The sequence below is a fragment of the Schistocerca piceifrons genome, chromosome X (genome assembly GCF_021461385.2).
Source record: "Schistocerca piceifrons isolate TAMUIC-IGC-003096 chromosome X, iqSchPice1.1, whole genome shotgun sequence".
In the NCBI taxonomy this organism is placed as follows: domain Eukaryota; kingdom Metazoa; phylum Arthropoda; class Insecta; order Orthoptera; family Acrididae; genus Schistocerca; species Schistocerca piceifrons.
In genome coordinates this window covers 726,129,405-726,146,702 of record NC_060149.1, presented here as the reverse complement: position 1 = coordinate 726,146,702, position 17,298 = coordinate 726,129,405, and positions in this window count along the sequence as shown.

The window sequence follows — 17,298 nt, the reverse complement described above, 5'->3', positions numbered from 1 at the left end:
AAACTTTGGCTTTCGTTTTGCTATTTGAACTGCCACACCAGACTCTTGCTAAGGTGTGATGGTGGTAGCTGTTGTATGCTTTGCTCATAGATCTTTTCACAGACACACAAATCTCTACTAACCTTCACTTGTCGTCATTTGTACATCCCTCTTTTGAACCTAGAGTGCAACAGCCTTTGCTTCCTCAGCATCTGCTGAATTTCATTATTAAACCATAGTGGGTCTTTTCCATCCCTATCTGAGTTAATTCCATTTAATTAAAAAGTTTGATTGTTTATGAGAAGTTGCCTGGACTGATCTTGTGATCTCCAGTATCACTGAAGGTGTTATTTGAGTATTTCAGGGAAACATGCCTGCAGTTGCTCTTGATTTGTCACACAGCCTACACCATTCTGTAGAGGATAGTAGTACTTTCATATTATAATAACGTGGATTTTCAAAAATCATAGCTGGGTCCAATTCATGACCAGAAAACATTTCAGTGTTCCGTTTGACATCAGGATGCAAGACGTGTTGAAAATGGATATTTACTGCTGCTTAGGAGTCTCCATTATGGAGTACTCCACAACATCATTTGGAAATAAGAAAATAAAACAAGTTAAACCTTACACTCACAGTGCACTACAACTACACATTGTGGCACTGGAAAACTTTCACAGTGTAATGAATGAATCTAAAAACAGGAAAGTTCTTATTTTGTCCAGCCCATGAATCACAGAATATGTACAGTTGTTTTAAATCAGGAGAAAGAATACAAAGCATAAAATGTTGAAGTATCAATACAACTTCATCTGCACCTTTCTTTGCTACAGTCTCAAGGTAAAACTAAAATACTGACTCCTCTGATGCTAAAATATGGATTTAAACAAATGTACCATCAGCTGATGTCTGTAGTACACTGTGTTACTAGCTATATTTGGGACTGGCATATTCCTTTGAAAATCCATAACAATAGGTTCTTGTTCTTTGCTTTTAGTATGATGTCACCTGCAGAGTCATTTATTATCATAAAATGTTTGGGCTCTCCTTAAATGAAGTTCCTTGTCTGCTTTCATACTTTTCAGCTTCTTAGTCAGTTGTTGCTTAATGCCAGGATCATTCATATTTTTTCTAAATGAGCCAATTCTTCTTGTATTTGAACCTATTGTGCATTCATGGTATGACTACATTTATCTGATTGAGGATACCCAAATGAAATATTGTATTCTGCATTAAGAATTCACAAACACATGTCACGAGACACCAGATTGTTGTGATATCTATCCATGTACATCTGATGGAGCTTCTTTCCACTGAGATCTTTTGAAAGGTAAGATCATGACATCTTATTCAATAGTGGAACTGACAGCATTGGAGTGACTGAAGTGTATTCCTCTTGTCATCACTCAAAGCATGAGGCCAATTTTTGTGTTTGCTCCTTCCATCTGATACAACTCTGCCACATTCCTTTAACTGTTCCTGGATACCTGGATAGTCTACAAAGTTTTAGGAAATTTCCATGAAGTGCCAGGAAAGCTTTGTAACAAACACAAATTTCCCTCATAGCATTACCTTTCTTCACTCTTACTTTGTAACATTTATATATGATCATAGAGAAGAGCTTCACTAGGACTTTTCTGAGGATGTCTTGTGTGTACAAGTTTCACATCAACCAAACCACTTATTTGCTGTGCATCACAATCAGCTGAGGTACTGAACTGTTTTATGATAACACATCTATCAATTTCATTCACAATTTCAAAACATTTTAATCTGGCTCACCTACACTCCACACCTGTTTCATGTGTTTGTACCATAATTCTTTTCTTTTCATCTGATAATCTGGCATGCTTTTGTCTCTTCTTAGCATTCTGAGTGTGTTGCGGACTTGTATCTTCATCCATATTTACAGCAATCTTCACACGTTGTGACTACAGACAAGCCGCGTGGAGTGGTCGCCCTATTTGAGGCACCTTGTCACGTACTGTGCGGTCCCTCCCACCAGAGGTTCAAGTCCTCCCTCGGGCATGGGTGTGTGTGTTGTTCTTAGCATAAGTTAGTTTAAGTAATGTGTAAGTCTAGGGACTGATGACCTTGGCAGTTTGATCCCTTAGGAATTCACACACACACACACACACACACACACACACACACACACACACACACTACATACAACATTAACACAGCTTCACTAACAATGATCAAATCAACAGATCTTTTGTTGAATTCAATAATGAAACAAAGGAAAATCACCAACCAGTCACACCACCCCATAGGCTAAAAGATTATATTCTAAGGAAAGAAAGCAGGATGGACCATCATCATTTTTTCTCAAACCCGAGGACTCATCAGTTTTCGATCTTTTGTTAAAAAAAAAAAGTGTTGAATGCTTTGAGAGGTGGTAGTACTCACCAAAACAAAAACAAACAAAAAAAGTCCAATCAAAATGGTTCTGGAAATGCATACTTTCTGAGATAAACATGTGCTTACAGGAAGAGCTGTGCAACACTTGGTTGCAAATATCAGCACAGTTGTTGCATTGGCACTTGGACAAATGTGTCAGTAGGGTATTATGATGTCTTTCTCACAGTACTCTACCTACCATAGGAACAAATTGAGGAGCAAATCTCCAAGGTGATGGAACGTGTCAGTACATGAAATTACAACATGAAAGTAATAACAGATAAAATAAAATGTTCATGAACCCAAAAAGAGACAAGCCATAAGTTTACACAAGCAAACTCAACGATATAACATTTGAATCGGCTTAATTTTTCAAGGAACTCCTTGACAGACTAGAAAGAGTTACTCATGAGAAAACTCTTCAGTTTTGATTTGAAAGCATGTGGATTACTGCTAAGAGTTTTGAATTCTTGTGGTAGATTATTGAAAATGGATGCAGCAGTATACTGCACACCTTTCTGCACTAGAGCCAATGAAGTAAGATCCAAACACAGATTGGATTTCTGCCTAGTATTAACTGAGTGAAAACTGCTAATTCTTTGAAATAAGCTGATATTGTGAACAAGAGATGACAGTAAAGAATATCTGTATTGAGAGAAGAGTGTCAGAATACCCAACCTAATGAACAAGGGTTGACAAGAGGTTTGCATACTTATACCACTGATTGCCCGATCTGCCCGTTTCTGAGCCAAAAATATCCTTTGAGAATGGAAAGAGCTACCCTTAAAATATAATACCATATATCATAAACTAATGAAAATATGCAAAGTAGATTACTTCTCGTGTCGAACTATCACTTGCTTCAGATACCATTCGAATAGTAAAAATGGCAGCATTGAATCTTTGAACAAGATCCTGAATGTGGGCTTTCGATGACAGTTCACTATCTATCTGAACACCTAGAAATTTGGACTGTTCAGTTTCACTAATTGTATGCCCATTCTGTGAAATTAAAACTTCACGTTTTGTTGAATTGTGTGTTAGAAACTGTAAAAACTGAGTCTTACTGTGATTTAGTGTTAGTGTGACTTTCTACAAGCCATAAACTTATGCCATAAACTGTCTGTTGTTAAAGTAAGAGGCAAACCAATTGTGAGCTACATCCCGTATTCTATAATGGTCCAACTTCAGGAGCAGTGTTTTGTGACCTACACAATTGAACACCTTAGTTAAATAAAAAAAAAATGCTGAGTACTCAAAACCTTTTGTTTAATCCATCCAGTAACTCACAGAGGAAAGATAATGTAGCATTTTCAGTTGTTAAACGACTTCTAAAACTGCACTGTACATTTCATAGCAGTTATAATGAAATGAATACCCCTAGCTGCATACAGGTGTTGATATAAGTCCACGGGGACAGTTGAAAATGTGTACTCCAACCGTGACTCGAACCCAGGATCTCCTGCTTACATGGCAGATGCTCTATCCATCTGAGCCGCTGAGGACACAGGTGATAGTGCTACTGCAGGGACTTATGTCTGGCATGCCTCCGAAAGAACAGATACTATCTTCATATATATAGTTAAGGCTCACTGGCCATTTGACAATCTTCTTCTGTGCAGATGCACAAACAGTGCCTGAACTCTTACAGGAATCAGCAAAAAGCTGTGAGTAATGAGTATAATGGGCACAGGCACTGTGAATACAGTGTGGGACAATAAGATAGGAATATGGGTCTCACAGGAGATGTGTCAGAGATAAGTCCCTGCAGTTGCACTATCATTTGTGTCCTTGGTAGCTCAGATGGATAGAGTGTCTGCAATGTAAGCAGGAGATCCCAGGTTCAAGTCCCAATAGGGTTACACATTTTCAACTGTCCCTGTTGACATATCAACACCTGTATGCAGGCAGGGGTATTTATTTCATTGTAATTTCATTTTAACGAGCTTCATATATTTCATAGCAGATTGTGTGAAATAAGACGATCAATTATCCTTACATACACAGCCTTTCAATAATTTTAGCAAACACTGATGCCATAGAGATAAGTCTAAAATTGTCTACATTATCCCTTTCTCCTTTTTTATAAAGCAGGTTTACTACTGAGTACTGTAATTGTTCAGGAAACTGACCATTCTTAAAGGAAAAATTACAAATATGGCTAAGTACATGGCAAACATGTGCAGCACAGTACTTAAATATTCTGCTAGGTTCTTCATCATATCCATGAGAATCCTTAGTCTTCAGTGATTTTATTATTGACTCACAGAGGAATATTTCAGACATCAGTTTCAGAAAGGCATTTTCCAAGAGAGTTAAATGATTCCCTGTAGAAACTAAGTTTTTATTTAATTCACCAGCAAGGCTCAGAAAGTGATTTTTAAATACCGTACATATATCTGACTGATCAGTAGCAGAAATATTTTTACTATGAACTGACTTTATGGTTTTAATTTTATCCTGTAAATTAGCTATTCTATTTGTGTACCACATACTCTTTGCCTTAGTAATAACAGTTTTAAATATCTTACAATATTGTGTGTAATGGGCTACTGTAGCTTGATTGTGACTACTTCTAACATTTTGATGTAATTCCCACTTTGTTCTAGATGACATCCTTATCGCACTAGTCAGCCATCCAGGCTGCCTTCTACTGCTAGTACCCCATTTAGAATATTCTAATGGAAAGCAACTTTCAAAAATCATATGAAATATGTTAAGGAAAGCATTATATTTGTCATCTATGTTATCGGCACTATGGACATCTTGCCACTCTTGTTCCTTAACGAGGTGTAAAAAACTATCTATTGCTACTGGATTAGCTTTTCTGTGTAGTTTGTAATTATATATGACCTTTGTTTGAGTACAAAAACCTTTTACTGTTAAAATTTGTGCGTCATTGTCTGAAAGGCCATTCACCCTTTTACTAACAGAATGCCTATCTAGTAATGAAGAATGAACAAAAATATTGTCCATGGCTGTGCTATTGTTCCCCTGCAACCTAGTTAGAAAAAAAGTCTGCATTAGGCCTTCCAACATCCTTTTTCTTGCATAGTCACATACAAAATTGATATAGAAGTCACCACATACAACTAATTTTTGGTGCTCCCTATGAAGTGAACCAAGAACCCTCTGTAGCTTGAGCAGAAATTGTCCGAAGTCAGAGGTAGGGGACCTATTAATAACAACAATTAGACGTTTAGTTTCACTAAATTCAACTGTCCCTGCACAATATTCAAATAATCGTTCACTGCAGTGCTGTGATAGGTCTATGGACTCAAATGGAATACTGTTTTTTATGTGCATGACCACTCCCTCACTCCACAAAGAACTCGAAAAACAGCCAGCAAATCTGTATCCTGGTAAAGGAAGCCTGTGAATTAGCATATTTAAGTGGTGCTCCAGTATACCAATAATGGCTACGTTATTTTTCGTTGTGTTTGTGTGCCTTATTATGCAATACTGTCAACTCTGGGTACATATCATGGTATTTTGCCTTCCTAAAAATGAGGACTCTCTTATCTGTCTACTATTATTGCATTGATATACACACAGATGGTGTAGTAAATTTACATTTTTTCTCTTCCATCACTTGTTAGCAATGGAAGCCTACTACTCGTCAAGTGAAATGGCAGATATAATATTTTGCTATGGTTTAGCAATTCGATGTACTCTGCAAGCCCACTGAAAAATATCCACAGCACAGAGTGCCCTCCGATAAGCTGTTTGGCAGAGTTTTCCAGCATTTGAGGGTCACAGGTGCCCTTGCACCTCAGAAGACTGACAGTGGAAGGCTCTGCACAGTCCGCACATCTAACACAGAGGAACATGTGCTACGTGCTGTGGAAGAAACCCCCTGGGGCCAGTGTGTGGCGATTAGCAGCAGTAGAAGGCATGTCTCACTCTAACTGGTAGAGGGGAGAGAGGGAGGGGGGAGGGTACTTTATGAACAATTACTGTACCCATATCATCTACAGGATGTTCAGGCCCTAAGGCCATAGGATCATTATGACAGATGGTAGTTCTGTCAATGGCTGTTGCAGAAGTGAGCTGCAGATTCACTGTTCACATCCAAGATTTTATTCACCATGAAGGCAGGGTTCGCAACAGCAGGTGTTGTGAATTTCCATAACTAGCATGTATGGGCAAATCTAATTCCCAAGCAATTCAGGAAAGAGGGCATCAACACCAATTTTCAATCAACATATGGGCAGAAGTACTTAGTGATAGATTAATAGGACCATACGTGCTACCACAAAGGTTAACTGGGATGCAATATCTGGACTTTCTCATTAATGCATTGCCTCCCTTTCTGAAGGCTGTGCCATTATGGCAACGAATACAAGTGTGGTTCATGCTTGATGGTGCACCAGCACACTTTCGTCACAATATGCACAAGCAAAACATCTGACACAGACATTTCAGGACCCTTGATTGGTTGGGGCAGAGAGGAGGGGGGGCATACCTTAGCCTGCTAGTTACCCAGACCTCAAACCTATATAAATAGTCCTGCAGGTCCCTTTGTAAGTAAATTGCAGGTAGTGGAGAAACATGTTAAGTGGTTTTCGTGTCCATTGTAAACTATACTCGTATGTTGAAAAATATGTGGAAATATCCTGTTAATTAAGACAAACATCCATTGTGTTAACTATAAATAGGAACCACTGTCAATGAATTTTCATGTTGGAATGTGGTGTAGGTATGGGAAAACCACCAACTCAGACAGGTAGAAGAAAATCACCTTTGTCTAACAGCAGGTCTCGACCTGTAAGGGGAAACATACATGAGTATGAGCTCATACAACTATGAATAGAATACAGTAGAACTGGTGCCATTGACAACTGTATCTCTTGAAAGGTGCACTGTAGCTGAATGCAGTGCAAGGCAGCCTGTATTTGAAGGCGTGGTGAGTGTGGTGTGGGGATGCGGGAGCTGCTGTCTGCTAACAGAATGTGGGGAATGAGCATTGATGTAAAGTCACTCACTGTGCTAGTAGTAGGATTGCAATAGGACATTCAAGTCTGCCTACAGGTGGCAGGCTTGTGGGAGCTGGTGGTGATAGCAGCAGCAAGTGTGGTAGAAGGGATGGGTGCTATGCTATCATGGTCAAGGCGGTGGAGAGCTAAGACGGTAGCAGTTGGAGCAGCACATTGACACGAAGGTGCCTCACGCATGCAGACTAGTCTGCTACTGCGGACAGGAGTGCAGCAGGGCAGTGGCAGTGTGGTTGGTGCTTCCTCTACTGTGTTATTTGTTTGTGATGGTGGTGATGGCGGGGATGGGTACTATGCTAGTCGTGGTCAAGCCGGTGGAGAGCAGGGGCAGTGGTGGCAGCGGGAGCAGCACACTGACACAGTGTGGCCTCATGAATGCAGACTATTCTGCTGCTGCTGCTGCAGACAGGAGTGCAGGGTGGTGTGGGGGGTGTGGAAGGTGCTTCCCCCGGTTTTGTGCTTCTTTAAAAAATAAAGACATAAACTTTTCCAGAATAGCACAACTTATGGTCAGCCATATGTGTGTCACATCAAGGGGTGGAAAACCCAGGTATTGTGTAAGTGACCTGACTGTTTTAAAAACACCTGCAGGACTGAGTAAATAATAGCTTGGGGATAAATACATATTGCTGAAAGTAAGTCAGCTAGCAAGTCCAGACTGAGATAGGCTTGGACATGCATGGGAGAAAAACATCCTTTGGTTTGGGTGAGACAATGCCCTTTTTTCTAGAACTGGTACAGGGTGGGGGGAGGGTGACCTCAGGTGACCTTGAGGACAATTCTCTTTGTCCCAGAACCACAGGCTCAGACTGACAGAAGAAAAGCAAGTTTTATCTAAGAGGCAGGCTTCGACTTGCTGGGGAAACAAACATTCTTTGCCACAGGTGAATGATGTCAGGGGGAAACACAGGAAATCTATCAACAATGCAGGCTGTGCTCATGTTTCAGGTCAACCATTTCGGATCCTGACTCCATTAAGCTGCACCAGTATCACAGCTTTGCCATCTTAGATCATCACCATGGATTCTGACGTCGTAGACCCTGCACCTGTATGCAAATATCATCTTGTATCACCATCTTGAATTTTTAAATTTCACGTTGGATTTTTCACTTTTCCTCCAATTAACACTTAGGACAACAGCCCTGCTTCCATAGTGATGTAATAGGAGTGGAAGAAAGTCCTGAGGCACAATTGTGCTATTTTTTAATTTTCCTAAATTTTGAATTTTCTACCAGTTTTTGAAAATCATTTTAAACGTAGGGGAATTGGACTCTTGGAGAAATCTGCCAACAATGCATGACATCATTGATGACGTGATAGGGAGAGGAGAAGGGGGAAATCTGGCAACAATGCATTTATTGTAAATCTAAATATATTTCGTGAGCGCAACTGACCAACAACATTAGGTGTGGCGAACACACTACAGAAGCTGTGACCGATGGCTCCTCTTTATGACAATCTGAGAAGAAACTGCGGAGGCGTGAACACACCAAATTCGGTGACCAATAGCGCAGATATGTTGATCGGTAGCGAGAGAGACAGATATGCCAGGTGTCGGACGATGAAAACACATGCAGAGGCTGTCAGTCATACTGTGCGCTGCTGCTGGCCGCCCCACTGCCTTCTGTCGGTAGGTGCCTGCTGAAATACGTATTTCACAATGTATGCATTACAAATTCAGAAACTCGCTAGAAGAAAAATATTTACGATGACTGAAGATACTTAACCGAGCTATTATATTGGGTAAGGTCCACTGTGAGTGGAGTACCAGATGTTTCTTGTTTATAGTGTAATTTATAATGAAAGCCAATTCACACTTGCCATCACTTTATTTTATGTCACATAACTTCAAAATATTTCACAAAGCATTTCAAATGACGGCATTCACACAAGCCGTCAACGAGCCATCACGTTATGTCACGTTACGTCACGTGACATCGGAAGACGAACTATTTTCGCAATGCACACTGAAGTTGTAGTAGTATATTACCTTCTTTCGTGTCTTCTTATTGTCTGTTTTTGTTATTTTGCTTTGTTTTCGTGGCAAATTGCAAATGTTCCATGATGATTTGTATATATTTTCCTCTGAGTGTTCTTCCATAACTGAGGTCTGATATCTGAAGGCAGAAAAGGATTTAGGTTCCACAATAACAGTATAGACCTGACTTCTACACAGTGTATAAATAAGAACATAAGTTGACGAAGCAACTTTCATTTAATAACTTTTATAAGTGAAAAATTCAGCATTGTCGAAAGACAAAAACGCAATTGTTTATGTCGTTATTAGCTACTTACGAAAAAACATAACTGACAAAGAAAGCAGGCTCTATTTATTTATTTATAAATATTATTGGGTGTATTTGTGTGTACACATATCTCTAGCAGATAAATGTCCATGTTTTGAGATGGCTGTCACGGTACTTGCAGTGGATCCTGATGCACTTTGGAATTCCTGTCTGATGGTCTGGATAGATGTCTGCTTATTGCACATTATGACCCTCTGCAACCGTCAGCGGTCTCTATCAGTCAACAGACGAGTTCAGACTGTATGATTTTGTGTTGTATGTGTCCCTTCGCGTTTTCACTTCACTATCACATCGGAAACAGTGGACTTAGGGATGTTTATGAGTGTGGAAATCTCACATACAGACATACGACACGTGACACCCAATCACAAGACCCCATTCGAAGTCCGTGACTTCCACGGAGTGCCCCATTCTGCTCTAAAAAAGTGGTTCAAATGGCTCTGAGCACTATGGGACTTAACTTCTGAGGTCATCAGTCCCCTAGAACTTAGAACTACTTAAACCTAACTAACCTAAGGACATCACACACATCCATGCCCGAGGCAGGATTCGAACCTGTGACCGTAGCTGTCGCGCGGTTCCAGACTGTAGCACCTAGAACCGCTCAGCCACCCTGGCCGGCCATTCTGCTCTCTCACGATGTCTAATGACTACTGAGGTCGCTGATATGGAGTACTTGGCAGTAGGTGGCAGCACAATGCACCTAATATGATAGACATATGCTGTTGGGGGTGGCCGGATACTTTTGATTACATAGTGTATTGTGCATCCCATCAGATCACCAAAGTTAAGTGCTGTTGGGCTGGGCTAGCACTTGGATGGGTGACCGTCTGGTCTGCCGAGTGCTGGTGGCAAGGGGGGTGCACTCAACCCTTGTGAGGCAAACTGAGGACCTACTTGGTTGAGAAGTAGCAGTTCTGGTCTCGTAAACTGATATATGGCTGGGAGAGTGGTGTGCTGACCAGATGCCCCTCCATATCTGCTCCCAGTGATGTCTGTGGGCTAAGGATAACATAGCGGCCGGTCGGCACCATTGGGCCTTCCAAGGCCTGTTTGGATGGAATTTAAGTCTCACATCTACCATTCTGATAACTAGTTTTATGTCATCAGTCAATCTCAAATCGCTATTAGGTATTTTGCAGTAGTAATTATACAGTAGTATTTACATCCAGAGATTAATGTGATAAACAGTAATGAATGTTACTCCATGTTTACGCCCAGTGCTCAGTATGTTACATGTGTTGATACTGAGGATCAACTGCAAGTTCCTTTGCATCTACCTATATCTTAGTCTTCTTACAATCCATATTGGACTGACAATATTCAACAGAAGTGAAAGTAAATACGAATGTGTTCCAAAGAAAAGTAATAGGGCTTCTTATACTTGCAGTGCACATAAACGATTCATCAACACTGTCTGATGGTCTGATGATTATATTATAATGAAGTTTCATCCCTCGATGAGTTTAAGTAAATTCAAAGGGCTGAAGTAGTATGAAAGGGACTGAACACATCAAATAAATAGCGAATAAGATAAACTGAAGATAGATTTGTTGGAAGAGTTGTTAGGAAGTACAATGTTCATCTCTTAACGTTACAAGGATATAAAGTAGCTTATTCTAGTGTATTACTGCAGTGTTTGGTGTCCTTAGGAAGGGGGTGTGATAGAAGACATAGATTGAATTCAGTTGAAGATTGAGCCAGATGCCAAGTAATATGATGTATTCAATATGAGCTGTTTCAACACGTAGCACGCATCTGTATGGTTGGTGGCTGTGTCACCAGGTTATACAGCAATCAAAGTATGAATATTCATGTATTTATCTCATCCACTTTACGTTAAGGAAATCTTGGACTTGTGTATGGTATTCATCTGTAGATGATTAAATTAATTTTAAATGAGTTATGGGTTATGTTACATATATAAATTAATTTAAATTGTGTATGTCCTGACTACAGCTATAAAATAGAAATTATCTACAAACAAATTAACGAATAATAAATACACGTTTTGATTGAACTGGATTTAAAGGGGTGGAAAGAGCGAAGAAAAATCAGAGGAAAAAGTCCGAAATAAAAATCTAACAGAATGTTGTCACACTGTACATCAAATGACTCCATTTGATCAGAGAATTAAAAAACTGTAATTGGATTTTGTTGAGCCACAGTATTATGGAAAAGTGTATACAATGTTTCAGTTAATAAATGGTAATTGAAAATAGTCTCTTAAGTGAAACTAGCCACAAGTGAGGGCTTTGACCTCTTACTTAGACTGATATACATATAATGTTTCAAAAGGCTTTTCTAAAAAGTGTCAAGATTTAAGATGGGCGGTGTTCTTGTATCAGCCTTTGCAGGATTAGCTTATGGAAATCATCTGCTACAAAACCTTTTTATGTCTCTGTGAACAAGAGGTGTTTCTAATCATTTATAGAAAAGAAACCAAATACAAAAACTTTAAGGATGTGAAGAATGCTGATAAAGTAAATGTAAGTAACTGTATGAATATGAAAAGAGATGGATAATTTCAAGCAATTTTGTGTAGTGGCCAAAAGTGTCTGTTGTGTTATATCAGAATAAACTTTTATTACAAAGAATGTAAGTTACAATGAACAAGTTTTCATGCAAAGCAATGATTTAGAATAGTCCTATTTGTTGCAGTCGATCTCGGGTTTATGAAACATGCAGCGATTTGAACAGAATATCACAGTCCATTCCTTTATACGATCAGATGTGAATTTTGGTAAGAAAACTAACAAGAGGACGCCACAACGCTAGAATCATGGATTTACTGCAAACCTTGTACATCTTTAGTAGGCCATTAAGACAACGTAACATGCAAGTAGTAAGGTGCACTACTCTGGCAATACCGAGAAAATGGCAGGACGAATTTTAGGAGTAGATTACGTAACTGATGTATCTGTACAGAAGTGCCAACTGTAACAAGTCATTGTGGGAAAGCAGTTAGCATTTGCGTGAGCAACAGTTGTGGAAAAGGTGGCAGTTCATATCCCTTGTACACTTATTTTTTTAATCTAAATTTTTTCATCACTTTTCACTTTATTTAGTTTATGATGTTTAAGATTTAATATAATTATAAAACCAAATACATTTTCACGAAGTTGTAGTGAATTTCATATTTTATTTGACTGTCTACTATCTGTAATTAAATTTTCAAGGACGAGGGACAGGCTTGGAAAGCCCAACTCAAATCTCAGTAAATAATGATGAGAATGACATTATTCACAATTAGTAATATAGTAAGTCAAAATGTGCGAGACCACTAGAGTAATGTACAAGTACTTGTCAGATGTGCTCTCAACATCACACGTTACGGGATGGTATTTGTCATACAGACATAAAACGTCATGCAAATACACGTGGTTTTTTCATCATATTGCCCCTCAAATGTCATATAAATTACATAATATGACCAGTGGCGAAAACAACACATTAATAATTACGTTTGGGGGAAGGGCGGAGCCAAACCATCGCCTCATGTACGTTCATCTTACAAAGTTGAACTCTTATTACTTGACCACCATGAACTGTAACGTCTGGTACCTATGCTCAGATACATAAACACATAACAGACATGTAAAACTTCTCTTGCAATTTTCTCAAAATTCCCAGAGTAGTGGCCTCACCTGCTACTCCAACTTCAGCCAGAAACCATGCACTACTGGCGTTCTAGACATATTATATCACATATTCTTTCGTAGGTTTACTAGGAAGCACTTATTGAGTCAGATCAATTTTATGAACTGCTATACAATAAAAATCAATCTACAGGCAGTATATCTGGAGTAACTGCAGTCATTGCTGTTGCAATGTTGTGACACAATTCATACAAAGTTGATGGAATAAGAGAATCATAAATATAGTCTTTCACAAACCCCCACAAAGAAGTATGACATATAATAAGATAAGGGGACCTCAGAGGCCAATGGTGGAATGTGAGAACTGTAAGCCCCTTACAATCGATCCATTATTGGGGAAGCAGGAGGTTTAATTGCATATTCTCGACGAAAATCAAGCCATACAGTTATAACTACATCGCACATGTTCAAATGGAGAACACCAATGTGTTCTGTTTCTGTGATATCAGCATCTCGACTCGCTGCATATTAGTAATTACCTAATGAGCAAGTGAGACAGCTAACTGCACCAAGGATACCCTTACTGACAACCATATAAACTGGTAACTTACAACTGGGGCCATGATAAACTTCTAGTTTTGATGCATAAGTTAAAATTTATACCACGTTTCTACGTTCACTCCTGTAGAAGATGTAGCCTTGCAAGACTGGTTTAATCTTATTTAAACACCCTGTGAAGAATGGACATGATCATCACTTTCAGCCTCGAGACCGGGTTAAACTTGTCACTACACCAAAAGCAATTTAATGCCCTGAAGATATCAAACTACATTCAGCAAGATTCTGAAATCCTACCAGTGGGTCGAAAAACATTTACCTCTCATAGTCATTACGCTGTCTCCAGCAGGTTTCTAGCAACTTGCGCCAAAAATCACTATCAAAAAACGAGGCAACTATTGAGTCAAGAGATAAAGAATCACACAATAACACCACACTTCAAGTTTCCAAACAAAAATGTGTTTTATTTACTTAAATCAAGCAATTCGAAGTCTGTCATTTTTATTAAATTCCACCTACAGCTATCCTATTGGTCCACACACTGATGCAGATCCACTTTCGATCCTTACAGTTTTCCCTTATTGGAAAAATAACTTTGTTGAATACTAAGGATCGCCAACTTTTGGTTTAGACTTGATAAAAACTATCAAAAGACCATCTCTGACCCACAAGGATTATGGCTTCCCTCCTACACCAATGAAAGCTGCCAGCTGACTTATCAATCCTGTGAGCCACTAGAAGATAAAAAAAAAATTAAAATACAGTTCTTTCAGCCAATCTGCAGCAGAGTCAGAATGCAGCGTTTGAGTTGGTCGATAGTTGTTTTCACTAATAGTTCTCCAGTGGCGAGTGGTGCTTCCTGCTATAACATCTCGCAAAATTATTACCAACAAATACTGTAAAACGCCAGCTGTCATGACAAAGTCTGTAGACTTAAGTCTAAATAGTAGCATCTTAAACAGTCAAATTAGACGCATTATGGAGAAACTGACCCACCATTTCCATGTTGGAGAAACGCCATCCCACCAAAGGCTGGCAACTGTCTGGTGTTCCTAAAAGCCAAGGGAATGGCCACATAATGAGGCCAGGAATGACATCTCACAGTGCTTCCACGACTGTTGCATGAACCAACGGCCTAAGATGGCTTCGCAGATATACAGTGTGCTAACTGAAAGTTGGGTGATAGACTCACGAGACTTGAATCGGTAGAAGTTGGAAGGTTCCAGTGGGTAGTCATTCGTTTTTAGTTACAAACCACTTTACTTAGCTGACAGTACTATGTGAGATAGCCATTGTTGTCTCCCGTGTTACTGTATTATACTACACATAAATTCATACCGTTTCCTTTCCTTGAGTCGATTGTAAGTAATTGTTGTATTTATTATCTTTATTAAATATGCCAACACATAAAACACTTCCATTGTCGATTACGAACAACATTTGAGCGATTTTTACCTCCAGGAGTGACTTTTGCTTTCACACAAGGCTTTGGACATGGATTAGGCCCAATTCATACTTCATGTCACGTCACGTCCAAATGTTCCATAATGCATTTCAAATGGTGGCATTCACACAGACTTTCAGTGTGACATCACATCACCTTACATTACGTCACGTCACGTCACATCACCGTCAAGATTTGTAGGGAAGAAATTTCTGATAGTGACGTTGGTAGGGTGAATTTGTCATCACCTGGTAACATCATAAGTTAAGGTCCCCACCTTCACTCCGGCTATAGTAGTGTATATTGTGCTTTTGCGTTTTTTTAATCTTAATTATTTTGCTTTGTTTTCTTGACGACTTGGATATTTCTTTCCTTGAGTGTTCTTCCGTAAGAGAAATCAGAAAAATGATTTAGGTTTTAGGTACCAGAACAAAGCTAACAGCTTCATTGTGCATAAATAAGAACATAAACTGATGAAACAGTTTTCATTAAATTAACTATTATTATGTGAAAAAGTCAACTCGATTGAAGGAGGAAAATACAGTTGTTAATTATGTTATTTACTAGGTGCACAAGAAAAACGTAATACTTAAGGTAAACAGACACCATGTATTGAAGGGAAATATGTTTGCTAGCAAATAAGTAAGAAAGTGTTGAAATGTTGTTTCCCTCTTCAGAAATTTACCAGACAAAATTTGTTAAGAATATCCGTTATGCAGTTTTCTTTAGCCATTAATAAACTTTATCGGTTTTAGTTTCCCAATTCTTATACTATGCCGGGGCTGGGCTGTTAACAATTGGACATATAGGAGCTAAATTGTTTATTATGTACTAACAGTACAACTTACCCAGTTAATAAAACACTCAGCAAACTGCTGATAAAATACTTCATATTTGGGAAAAACTACACCATAAAAGTTCTAGAATTCTTCCAAATACATTAAAGAACATACAAATACCACACAATTCCAAATTCGTTTCACTGGGCATAACGAATGTCTACATTAACATACCTATACAAGAAACAATATGTATTATAAACCATAATCTCATGACTCATAAAAAAACTATCAAATGAAGGCATACGTGGAGTTATACAACTTCTCAAACTAACCCATTCGCAATACTATTTCCAGTGTAATGGAATAAATGATACTCAACCAGCTGGTGTGGCTATGGGGAGTAATATTGCTGGAACCATAGCAGATATATTTCTTAAGCAAGTAGAAACAAAATTCTTCAGTTCACAACAACCGCCAAGCAGTGTGGCGCAGTGGCTAGCACACTGGACTCGCATTCGGGAAAGCGATGATTCAATCCCATGTCCGGCCATCCTGATTTAGGTTTTCCGTGATTTCCCTAAATCGCTCCAGGTAAATGCCGAGATGCTTCCTCTGAAAGGGCACGGCCGATTTCCTTCCCCATCCTTCCCTAATCTGATGAGACCGATGACCTCGCTGTCTGGTCTCTTTCCCCAAAACAACCCAACCCTCACAACAACCCCTTCCAAAAACCTGATTTACTACTACCGCTATGCCGATGACACATTGCTACTCATAGAATGAAATGATCATGACATACAAGCAGTACACCAGCAATTCAATAATTTACACCCTAAAAAGAAATTCGTTGAAGAACTTCAAGAAAAAACAAATTGATAAACTTTCTGGATCTCACAATAACAAACAACGCTACAAACACACTTTTGACATATGCAGAAAACCATCTGCTACAGATGGTACAATTAACTATACATCTTCACATCCATAATCTCTCACATATGCATTCTTTCATTCAATTATTAACAAAATATACCTTCATACATAAAGAAATAACTATGCTATAGTCCATCACATACAGTAACAATTATGACCCTAATATGGTTCTGTATCTACACAACAACAAAAACACACCATAAAAAAGACCCCATGAAACATAAAATAACAATAATGAGAAAAACTGCATTAAAAAAGAAGACCATCTGCATACCATCAAACTATATAGGAAAACTATC